Genomic DNA, 12,320 nt, shown 5'->3' with positions numbered 1-12,320 from the left:
TGGTTATGGTTCTAGATCAGGTAAATCAATAAAACAGTGTAAGTCGTCTGACAATAACCCTTACCATATTTAAGAGTTTAGTACTTATAAAAAAGTTATCATATCAACAAGGAAACAAAGGCTAAATCTATAAATGTTCTGGAACAGTTTTATCATTATTTGGAAAGAAAATCAGATGCTTAACTGTGACAGCATAATGTGAATCTCATATGAATTAAAGAGGTAAATGTACCAAAAAAGGGAATGGAAACATTATTAAACTTGAGGAAAACAGAAGTGACTATTTAATTGCTCTTGGGTAGGAATGGACTTTCTAATTATAAAACCATGAAGAAAACCACAAAGGAAAAAGATTTATTTGACTTTCTAAACATTTAAAAGTTATGAACATGAATATATTACAAACAAAATTAAAAGAAAGGAGAAGAGAACATACCAGAACTAAAACAATTTTTGCTATCCTCAATACATGAAGATTTATTATAAATTCATAATGGGAACATTGTGACAGGAATCTGGGCAAAGGATATGAGGAGACAATTCACAGAAGAGAAAATACCATTAGCTAAGAAACATAGGAAAACATTTAGCCTCCTGTATAGCCAAAGAAATAAAATGTGAAATAATCAAAGAGGATGTTTTACCTACAAAATTGCCAGCATTTTTAGATGGTAGTAATCAGTGTTGGAAAAGGAGCATTGGTACTCACATACACTCCTAGGGAAGTGAAAGTCAATAAAGCCTTTCCAGAAGGCCAAATGGTAATGTGTATCAGGAATCTCTGAAAACATTCTGGGGCTTTCACCCATTCATTCTATTTCCACAGCTCCATTCCAAAGAAATAATTCATGATTTAAAATGAGATTTTTGTTTAAGCACAGTCTTTGTAGCATTATTTTTAATAGCAAAAGTGAGACATGGTTAAATAATCTGTAGTCTGTCCCATAAAAACTCTTGTGCATTCAGTAACTATGTTATAAAGTAATTTTTCATGGTATGGGAAAATATCCACTCTGAAGTGAGAAAAAATTATCATCAATAAAGGAACTGTATATACAATATATATTTTATACCTCTAGAAAGTAACACCATATTAATGGTGGTTATCTGTGGGTTGTGTAATTTTGAGCAATTTTTGTTTTCTTCATACTTTTGTGTATATTTCACTGAAAAAGTCTTAGTAATTTTGAATCAGGAAAAATGAGAACTTTCATTACTCCAGATCAGCATTTATTACCTTATTTGTTTCTTGTTCCCAAAACTCTCCAAAGGATAGACATTGCTCATAGATGATATGTACTCTACCCATATCTGTTTGCCTCTCCATGAGATGAAAATGATAGATGTGTAACATATTTATTTCACAAGGATATTCTGAAGATAAATTGAGATAAAGATGGAAACATGATTTGGAAGAAAAATATGATAAAGATATAATGAGTTGAAGTTTATCGACATGTATGTCTCAAGTCAACACATTAAATAATTTTTGGTGACTATCAGGCCTGGGCTTGTGCCTCAGATTAAACAATAATGCCTATAAAGTATTAGTTAATAACATTTAAAATATACATATATCAACCTCTAGAAAGTGCTATCCAGAACTTTCTCTGGTGTTGAGAATGTGCTCTAGCTACACTCTCTGATATGGGAGCCATTTAGCCAAACAGCATTTGAAATGTAACTGGTGTATGACTGAGAAACTAAATTTTTAAATTCATTTAATTTAACTTAAAAATAAACAGCCACAAGTGGCAAGTGGCTATAGCTCTACGATGTAGCGTTACTGTGAGTCGGGCACCTTCTTCAGTGCTTTCTGTGCATTATCTCACTAGAACTTCACAACAACCTGCAATCCAGGTATTCTCTTAAACCCCAATTTTATGGGTGAGGAAGCTAAGTGGTAAGGGGGGTGGGTGACTTGGATAGGGTGAGAGCTAATAAGTTGTAGAGCCATCATTCATACCCACATGGGCGATGCCAGAGCCAGTGGCATGCATGACTCCATATTGCCTCCCACACCTAATGCAGGGCCTGCTACCCGACAGGTACATGCAGGTGGAAGTGACAAATTACAGGGAAGTCAGGGAATTTGATGGGGATGAGCAAGATGAAGCCTATGCCTTGTCCCTCCTTGGAGAATCCCCTCTGCATTGAATGCATTGCAATCCTCACATGTAGAATCCCCCATCAGAATTTCCCATCCATGAGGGCAACTTCTCGGCAGGACATCAGGGAGGGGTCTCAGGGCTACCCACTTTTGTTGACTTGCTGCTTTCTCCTGAATCAAACTCTTCACATTGAAAACATCTCACAGCCAGGGTCCCAGACCGCACACAGGCGAGAAGGCATATTTGCTGAGTACATTTGAAATACTTGGGCAGCTTTTAATGTACTTTACAAGATGAGACAAATGAGTATCTGTGTAAATCAATAAACCTTTCTGTGAAGGGACTAATGGTTTTATGTGAAGAGCAAGGCAACGCACATGAAAACCAGTACTCTGTTTCCTGTCAGTATTTTTAAAGTTCACTGTCATAACTCTGTTCCCCTTGACCTTTATCAGTGGTACCTAGCCGAGATTTGCGTTGTTAGTTGAGTTCTAACTGGACATCTCACCTATCAACCCTCGTTGACTTTTCCCTTGGTGCCTGATAAATGCCTCCTTCACACCTTCCCTTCTCTTGAATTGCTCATTTCTTAACCATGTCTTGATTGCTCTTTGAATAATAATCAACTTCCTCAGATTTAAGAATACTTCATTTCAGACAAATACAGGTGTTTTTTTTTTTACCTTGATGCTTTAAAATCAGTTTTGTAATCATTGTGAGGCACAATAATAATCGCTTTTGTATGTGAATGTTGGTAAGTGAAAAATCAATATGCACAGAAATTCAGGAATCCTCAAATGCTGTGAAACTAATAGCTCAAATGCTAATAGAAAATGAGGACCTTTGGTTCTGAAAAGCAAAATACATGTCGCCTAGAAGTATGAATAAGTCTTATTTCTGCTCTCAAACATAAGAAGATGATCTAACATCATTATGGCTGAAACCCTGTGCTAGCATTTGCAAATTGCAACCAGTCCTTTTCAAACCCCGGACATATACTTATATGCAATTAATGCACGGAGCAACTCTGCTCTTTGCTCTTTTAAAGTAGTTCTTTATATAGTCTTGTCTTGATAGTATCCCAAAGCTACATTTTTCAAAGACAGTAATTCTGGGACAGCTTAAAGAAATACAAAGAGGCTGGTATTTTATAAGGGACTTTAAGTATTTTTTTCTATTGCAAATATATTATACTGACACAATGCTATTTCATTTTACATGTTGTTTACTTAATGCATTTCCATCCAGAGGTGAAACATTTAAGTGGGATTGCATTGTGGGTATTATTTTGCTAATTAACATCCAAATGTGGGACTCGGGTTATGTAAATACAACTCAGCCTTAATGTGAACAGTGTTTTCTGGAGCTAAAAAGACAGTTTCAAGCCTGTGAAGTGTTAACTGGCATCACACTAGAGCGGTTGTCTGATTAATTACGATGGTGTGAACTTGGTCATGTTTTTGAGATGATGTTCCCTCCAGAGCAATTGACTAGATAATTGTGTTCTGGCTGCCATGGGACCTGAGTGGGACTCAGCAGGTGTTAGACCTGAGCCTGGAGCTGTCTGAACCTGTTGTCACTTACTTGATCAAAGAGAACCGCTCTGTGAAGGTGTCTCCTCAAGTAAATTGGGCACAAATCCTACTGTCTTAAAGGATAAAATTAAGATTTATTTAATACTCCAGCTATCAGAACAAGTCATCCAAATGATAAGTGAAATGGGTAGAAAGGCAGAAAAAGAGAAAGGACAGGTCTCATTTTCTTGTCTGTAAAATGGAGACTGGATATGATGAAGTTGGGATCTCTTTCAGCTCTGGTATTCTAGTGTCTCATACCAAGAGATGAATTATGATGGTTGGGTAGACAGTCATTATTTTACATCTCTGGGCTACGGTTTCTTTTATCTATAAAATTACACAGTTAGACTTCATATCACAGCCCCTTCAAAAGTTGCATTCATGAAGCTGAAAGCTCCTTGCCAATAGAGGCTTGATGTCATTCATTCATATGTATGAACATATATGTGCATCCCCCCCCCAGAGGACATTTGGCAAAGTGTGAACTTTGGTGTTAAAACCAGGCAAAGGGCAGCTGGTATATATTGGGTAGAGGCCAGGGATGCTACTAAACACCCTACAATACAGAGGACAGCCCCTCCAAAACAAAAAATTATCTGGTCCAAAATGTCAGTTGTACTGAAGTTGAGAAACCCTATTTTGTATATATGTATAGGGGTGGGTATGTGTGTTTTGTGTTTTGCGTTTTGTGGAGTTTGGGTGTTTTTTGTTTGTTTGTTTGTTTTTAGTTTTTTCAGTTTTCATCTTTTAGTTTTATGTGGTTTGCTCCAAGGCCAAAATCAATAGTAATCGGGATCACAGACATTATTTTGATTGGCTCACAAGCCTGATCTGTTAGACCTGGAAAACAGAAAATGTTATACAAGTTGCAAAGAAAGTATTCCTGGAATTCACTGACATGATAGCAAGAGGAAGTAGTATGAATCTAACAGGTGTTAACATTTGGAACAGTGCTTGTAACTTGCTCCTTTCTAGACAGTTCTGGGACCCTGTTACAAGGCCCTTCATATATCACTGCTGATTTCCTTCAACATGGAATAGGACTTTACAAAACTCTTTCTAGACCTTAGTTTTGGGGCACTTGAGTGGTTCCTGTTCCTAAAGTGCTGGCATATGCTGTGTACACGTACACACACACACACACACACACACACTGCATACACACATACACTGCACACGTACTCTCTCATTATATAGAAGAGTTTTTCATATATAATTTGCTCTAACCAGATCAATAAGACATTGTTTTCCTCACCATCTGTTGAGACATGGAAATAAGCTTTGCTGTGCACAGTCCTACATTTCATCTGTGTTTGCCTTAATGAGACTTCATTCTGGTTTGGTTACCCTTCTCTCTGATCAACAGATTGCAGCAAAGTCTGGTTTAGAGAAATGAGGCCAGCTAGGCTGTGTGAGTTCTGGCGGAAGTTGGCTGATCTCCTCAGGCACTCAAAGAAGGGGACAAGTGAGGGCCATATATTTCAGAATTTTGTCAAAGGGATTGTTTGCACCATGACAGAAGTGGAAGTATGGTCCTCTTCATCATCTTTTAAGAATCTCTGATTTTATGATTATTTACATTTTGGTAATTACTCTATAATTTCAAAGAAATCTGGGATTTTATAGCTGGAAAAGGCTTTGGGGATGATCTGGTCTAGCATGTCTATGAGGGGAAAAAAATAATCTCAAGAGAGGTTAAGCAACTTGATCAATGCCACAGTAAGTAAATGCCAGAATTTGAAACCATGTGCTCCTGCCATTGTCTCTGCCACATCATGCTGCTGGAAGATGTTTTTAGGAACCACCAAACTACAACTAAAAAAACCGGAACGTTTGATATCAAACTATGCTTATATTTAAAATATCTCTATGAGACGTCATCTAGGTATAAAATACCTCCTTAGTAGCATCCCTGGGGAAGTACACAGTGTATGCGGAGATTCAATATTATCTTGGTAAAGTGATGTGTAATTCAAACAGAAAAAGTCTTTTAATAAAATTGGTGGCTGCCAGCTTTCTAGTCTACATGTCTATTATTGTACCTGGGCTGAGCTGTAAGCTGAGGTGTTTACTCTTCTTTTATCCTAGCCCTCAAAAAGGAATTACATTTCAGTTCCCCTCATCCTTTATCACCCCAGGGTCCCAACTACTTAAAAATATCTGCCAACTCCCACCCACTCACCCACACAAAGCAACCCACGAAATTTTAAAAGTTAGAATGAGAGGAATTAGGGTAGTATATAAATGTGTTAGCTCTCTTCTTTCCCCACCATTTTCAAAGCAAATCCTGCTGCTTGCCAGTTCTCTAAAGAGAGACAGAAAATCATGCCACCCTCTTTTAGCTCTTGGACTTGGAAACAGGGAATGAAGTTTCTACAAGGGTATTCACTTTAGCATAACATTTGGGAGTTGAGGATGGGAAGACGTTTACTGTAGTGGTTTAGAATACTTGTGATTCGGTCAGGTCTGTGCAACCCGAAGACAGTCACTAACTCTCTTGGAGCCTCGGGTTGCTTATCTGTAAAATTGAGATAACAACAGACTCTCCGTAGGAAGATGAAGTACATTAAGTGCTGGGCACCGAGCCTGGCACATGGTAATCATCAGTGCGTGTTAACGGTCATTGTCACTGTCATCGTCATTTTGTATAGCTCGCTTGCTCTTCTCCATCCCAGCTACAGCAATGACTCCAGCCCTGGCTTTGTCTTAAATTAGACCCATGCTTCCAACTCCTGGATAGACCTTTTCCAGCCGTTACGTTCACATCTCAAATATATAAAACTGAACTCATTATGTCTTCAAAACGGATTATTTTGAAAACTGCCACAAATTCAAGGGTAACTCCTCTCTCACGACCAGGTCTTACTTAGCTTTTTTGTAACCCTGGTGGAAATTTCCAAACACCAAATGATAGAATTGTCAAGGGGTTTCACAGGTTTTTGCAAGTTCCAGCTAAAGGCCACACCCAGACTAAAGTATGCTTGGACACCATAGTACCTGTTGCACTCCATCCTTGCAGAAAGGCAGACAGCTTTGAGTGGTTGAGAGCAGCTGTTGCCCACTCATGGTGGAAACAGATGAAAGTGGGGAGCAGGGCTGAAGGTCGCTTTCCAGTGATTCTCTACTGTCCATCTGCTCCACCAATGTGGAAGGGCATTTGTCCTGAGTGGAAAAGCCAGAGGTTATGCTTAATAATTAAACTGAACCACAGTCTTCCTAAAGCTTAATATATTTTCCTTGTGGAGTCTTAAGCAAAGGGACACTCTTCTTCCCTAAAGACAGTCGGAAGAGTTAGCATGAGACACTGGCATGGCTGAACAAAAGAATTTCATGAAAACATGCAAAAAATGAAAGAAAGGCGAGAGGGATCAAGGCGACTGCTGGCGAATCTTGCTTAAGAACAAGGCTTATACATGTGTTGCGGTTTTGTCTTCTACATAGGAAGGGGAAAGCAATCATTATGTAGCAAGGCAACAGACTTTTTCCTAAAAATCTCCCATAATACTGTATATCTCACTTTGTTCTCCAATTCTGCTAAAGACTTCAGCACTCTCTCAAAGACGTAAGATAAAAACCTTCATGACATCTTCACTTCTTAGCTCTCCTTCTCATCTAGCTTGTAACAGTTAGGAGCTAGTGACTCTGTTTGAATTGCCTCTCAAATGCGCCTCTCAAAGTCGTGTCTTTCTCCCCCTCCTCGACGTTGGGCTGGTCATCCTTGACAGGGATGCTGCAGTCACATGTTTCCTCATTTCTCTAGCTTCCCCTTCAGTTCCTTCAATCACTAGAGCCGGGGTCAGTTAGTGAAAATATGCATTTGTTCACGTCCCTTCGCCCTGATATCTGGCTCCTTCCACCTCTATGTCCTCATCCCTAATTAGTGTCACCTGCTGTCCCCTGTTATTGGGGAACGGGGCTCCCCAAGTCCACTGAGGCCCTTCTAGAACTCCCTTGCCCTCAAGTCCTGCCTGGTGCTCTATTACTTATTTGTAGGTTGGTTTGTTTGTGTGTGTGTGTGTGTGTGTATGTGCATGTGTGTTGAAATGTAGTTACAGAAAGGAGAAGGAATGTGTATTGACAGTTAAGAATGATAAAGCAAAAAAATTGAGTAACTGCCACTAGGTCAACAAATGAAATATTGCCAATAACCCAGGGCCCCTCATGGGCTCCTCTGTTATCACACCTTCCTTTCTCCCTACTGGAGGTAATAATTAATCTGATTTCTGTAATGATCATTTCTTTGCTTTTGGAAAAAAAATAGAGTTTTACTTTTTATATATATATTTCTAAACAATATAATTTAACTTTTCCAGTTCTTAAACTCTATATATGAAATCATGTTGGGGGATTGTTTGTATATGTGTGTGTGTGTGTGTGTGTGTGTGTGTATATATATGGTATATTTATGGTTGACCCTTAAACAACACAGGGGTTGGGGCACCAACCCTCTGCACAGTTGAAATTTCTGCATATAACTTTTGGATCCCCAAAAACTTAGCTACTAGTAGCCTACTGTTCGCCAGAAGACTTACCAATAACATAAGCTGTCAATTAATGCAGATTTCATATGTTCTGTGTATTATTTACTGTATTCTTACAATAAAGTAACCTAGAGAAAATATTAAGGAAATCATAAGAGAAAATATATTGCATTTATTAAAAAAAATCTGCATATAAGTGGACTTGTGCAGTTCAAACCCATGTTATTCGAGGGTCACCTGTGTACACACACACACACACACACACACACACGTATGTTTAAGTATACATCCTGTTTCTTTTCCTCACTGCTGTCCTTGCAAGATTCATCCATGTTATACATGTAGCTCTACTCCTCTGTTTTTTATTTCTATGTAGTATTGTCTCATATAAATTTAGCACAAATTATCCATTGTACTGTTAATCTTCGTGTGAATTATTTCTCTATGGGGGCTGATAAGAATAAAGCTGCTGTGAATGCATGTGTATGGCCAATTCACAGGCGTCTATAGTTACTCTACCTAGAAATGGCATTGCTGGATTAGAAGGTATGAGTATCTTCCCCTCCAGTAGGTTAAACCAAACTGTTCTAAAATGGGTGTACCGGGCGCCTGGGTGGCTCAGTTGGTTAAGCGACTGCCTTCGGCTCGGGTCATGATCCCGGAGTCCCGGGATCGAGTCCCGCATCGGGCTCCCTGCTCGGCGGGGAGTCTGCTTCTCCCTCTGACCCTCCCCCCTCTCATGTGCTCTCTCTCTCTCATTCTCTCTCTCAAATAAATAAGTAAAAAATCTTTAAAATGGGTGTACCAATGGTATCTGAGAGTTCCTGTTGCTCCAACACTTGCCATATAAAATTTTTCCATCAGTGCCAATCTGGGTGGGTGGATGTGTGTGTGGGTGTGTGTGTGTGTGATGGTATATCTTTGTAGTTTTACTTTGCAGTTTTAAGTAACTTCCTCTTTTGGGTGAAAGGATTTGTGGAATACAGATATCTGCGCTTGTTTCCTTCCCATTTGTCTTTCATTTCCTGTGTAGCTCAGAGGTCAAAGAGTTCTATTCCTGCAGGAATTCCCAGTCAGTTCCTCAGCCTGAATCACCTGCTTCTTGGTGGAGGGGAACAAATACTTATTCCTCAAGTATTTTTAAAGAACAAAATATAAATAAATACAGTCTGAGAAATGTCTGAGAGACCCGGTGTTCATCCTCCTCTACTAAGAAGCAGGCGATTCAGTTTGAAGGAATTGCTTCAAAGTCATGATTTGCTATCTCGGAAGAACATCTGTGGGGGGGGGTGGGTAAAATATGTGTAAAAGTTGCTTTTGCTAAGAATTATAGAGTATCTGAATTGTTGGCTCTGTCATGATTGGAAAACGCTTGTTACATCTTGAGCTCAAATATGTGATTTATTGAATTGCTGAGGTTTTCAATTTTAATAGGAATAATTTGACAGGGCTATTAAATGTTTGGAATAATGAAATGTTTGTATCACTCTTTAAAAGCACACACTTGTCTGACATACAAATTTTCACTTCCCTGAGTCCACACAAGTCTAACGCTCAAACATAATCTTTTGCAGGCTGAATGCATCAGTTTTCTTCTAGCTGATGGGGCCAGAGAAGTGGGAGGTGAAAGAGTTGCAGGGGAGGGGTGGTGAGGTAAACCTACCTTAGCAAGTACAGAGATGATGGAAGGAACCCCATTAAATGAGGGAGGAGGCACATGAGCCAATAGCTTTATGACCCTTTATCCTTGAGTTTCTGAAACTAAATTGTATAAAGAGACCTTAGGAAGAGAACAGAGCTGGGAATGGCATCAAGCTGAGGCCTGATGGTCACCAGGGAGTCAAGTAGGTTCCTGAATGAAATTACAAGCAGAGCACAATCAGTTAACCTTTTGTATTAGCAGATATAAATGGGCATACTTACTTACACCATTGGAGAGCTAGTCTCAAGCCCTATGGTAGATCGGTGTGCAGAAGCAAGCTCATACCAGCTTTTGATATCCAGTTATTTTTTCAAGAATTTTGTGAGCTGGTCATTAAACACAGCAATTATTATTTATTGATTTCTGTAGGTTACATTTACAGGCGAAAGTAAAACACACTCAAAACTCATCACTTCCTGATTATTTTACAACATTTTCCTATTTGTTTTGCATTAGTTTCAGATGTACAACATCGTGATTGGACAACTCTGTATATGATGCTCCCCACGGGTATCGCTGCCATCTGTCACCGTAGAGCAGTATTACAGTACCATTGACTGTGTTCCCTGTGCTGTGCCTGTCATCCCTGTGACTTACTCATTCCATAGCTGGAAGCCTGTACCTGCCACCCCACCCCCTCTGTCAGTCACCAGTATGTTCTCTATATGTATGGGTTTGTTTTTGCTTTTGTTTCTTTGTTTCTTCATTTTGTTATGTTAGTTTCTACATATGAGCGAAATCATAGATTTGTCTGTCTCTGACTTATTTCGCTTAGCATTGTACCTTCTAGGTCTATCCCACATTATCTTAAATGACAAGATCTCATTCATCTCTATGGCTGAGTTATATTTCATTGTGTATATAGACCATATCTTCTTAACCCATCCATGTATCGATGGACACTTAGGCTGCTTCCATAATTTGACTGTTGTAAATAGTGCTGCAATAAACATAGGGATGCATATATCCTTTTGAATCAGAAATTGCAGACGACTACAAAGCAGGGCTCTTCTCTCGCAGAGACCGGATCGTTAAACATTTGCTAGCACACTCCCAAAGAGGAGCTTGTTGTTTTGCTGAGGTGAGAAGGTGGTCCCGCTGCCAGGAGGTTGTATGCAGCTCTTCTCTCAGGACCCCGAGCCACGGCTCCCCTGTGTCTGCCTCCGCCTGGCTCAGTTACTCCATGTCAGTCTAAAGAGTTTAGTTGGACTTTTCTGTTATTGCTTCTAGTATCGGGTGTAGGGGTGGGGATGCAGTCAGCAACTGTGGTGATGGGCCAATGTGTCATACCTGTGGCCTTTGCAAGTGGCAAGGGTTTGAAAGTAAGTTGGAGTAGCATGAAGAAACAGGATCTTGGATGCATGAAACAAAAGTGTTTATCCCCCTAACCAATTAATATTTCTTTTTATAATCCTAGCTGCAGTGTACAGCCCTGGGAAGTAAGAATTGTATGTGGAAAGGGTCAGAATTACAAGAGGTCTGGGTCCCCTTCCGTGTCCCGGGCAGTGGAGGGTGTGGGAAACAACATTGTCTGCCCTCCCCGAGCATGGGTGTCGGTGGGGGGCAATGGCAACCCCCCTGCACCACATGTGGTGGGTGCTGTAACCAAGGGGCAGCAGGGTGCTGTGAAGCATGAGAATAGGCATCTGGCTCAGTGGCATCCGCAAGTGGGTTTGGGAAGAACTGTGAGTGGCACGTTTTTCTTTTCAATGACTCTGGGATATGGCGGAGATGATCATGATCAAGTCCTTACAGGCCTTACAAGAAAGTCTTGTAGGTGATCACTTGTGATATGATTTCAAGGTGGAATGCGATGCCCTGTGCCAGACCATCCTACGCCCCTGCAAACCTGCCCACTTTCTAATTCCTACAATGCTACAATTAGAGATTCACTCCTTAACCCTCTCTTAAAATGCAAATCCTCTTAGTGCTTTACTTATCAGCTTTGAATCTTACTGTGAATGAAGTTGCGAGTATCTCTCTGAGAGCAGGGTTTTCTGTAGGGGAGGGTAGTAGATAAATGAGCACCAGGAGTGGGAGTGAGGAGATGAGAGAGAGGTGAGGGAAAGGAGAAGGGGAGGCTGCAGGTGAAGGGAGCCAATGTCAGAAGCTGACCTAGATGTGAGGCTGTTTAAAATACCCAGGTGTGGGGGCCTGGGTGGCTCAGCCGGTTGAGCATCTGACTCTCAGTTTTGGCTCAGGTCATGATCTCAGGATCCTGGGATCGAGCCCCATCATGGATCAGGCTCCATGCTAGGGGGCAAATCTGCTTGAGATTCTTTCCCTCTGTCCCTCCCCACACTTCTTTTCTCTCTCTCAAATATGAATAAATCTTAAAAAAAAAAAAAATACCCAGTTGTGAGGGCCCAGGTTACACTTTTCTTGGCTGGAATCTCCCCTGTCCACAGAATATGCTCTGGATGACACCCCTCCCCTTGCAAAGCCTGTG

At 40.3% G+C, this 12,320-nt stretch overlaps 1 protein-coding gene across 1 annotated transcript in view; it reads left to right on the top strand.

The window, feature by feature from the left end:
* NCKAP5 (NCK associated protein 5) overlaps positions 1-12,320 on the top strand; it is a 792,873-nt gene that overhangs the window by 602,322 nt on the left and 178,231 nt on the right. The window lies entirely within an intron of this gene.

This window comes from Neomonachus schauinslandi, chromosome 3, assembly GCF_002201575.2.
Source record: "Neomonachus schauinslandi chromosome 3, ASM220157v2, whole genome shotgun sequence".
NCBI classification, from domain to species: domain Eukaryota; kingdom Metazoa; phylum Chordata; class Mammalia; order Carnivora; family Phocidae; genus Neomonachus; species Neomonachus schauinslandi.
This window is presented reverse-complemented; position numbering and strand designations above follow the sequence as displayed.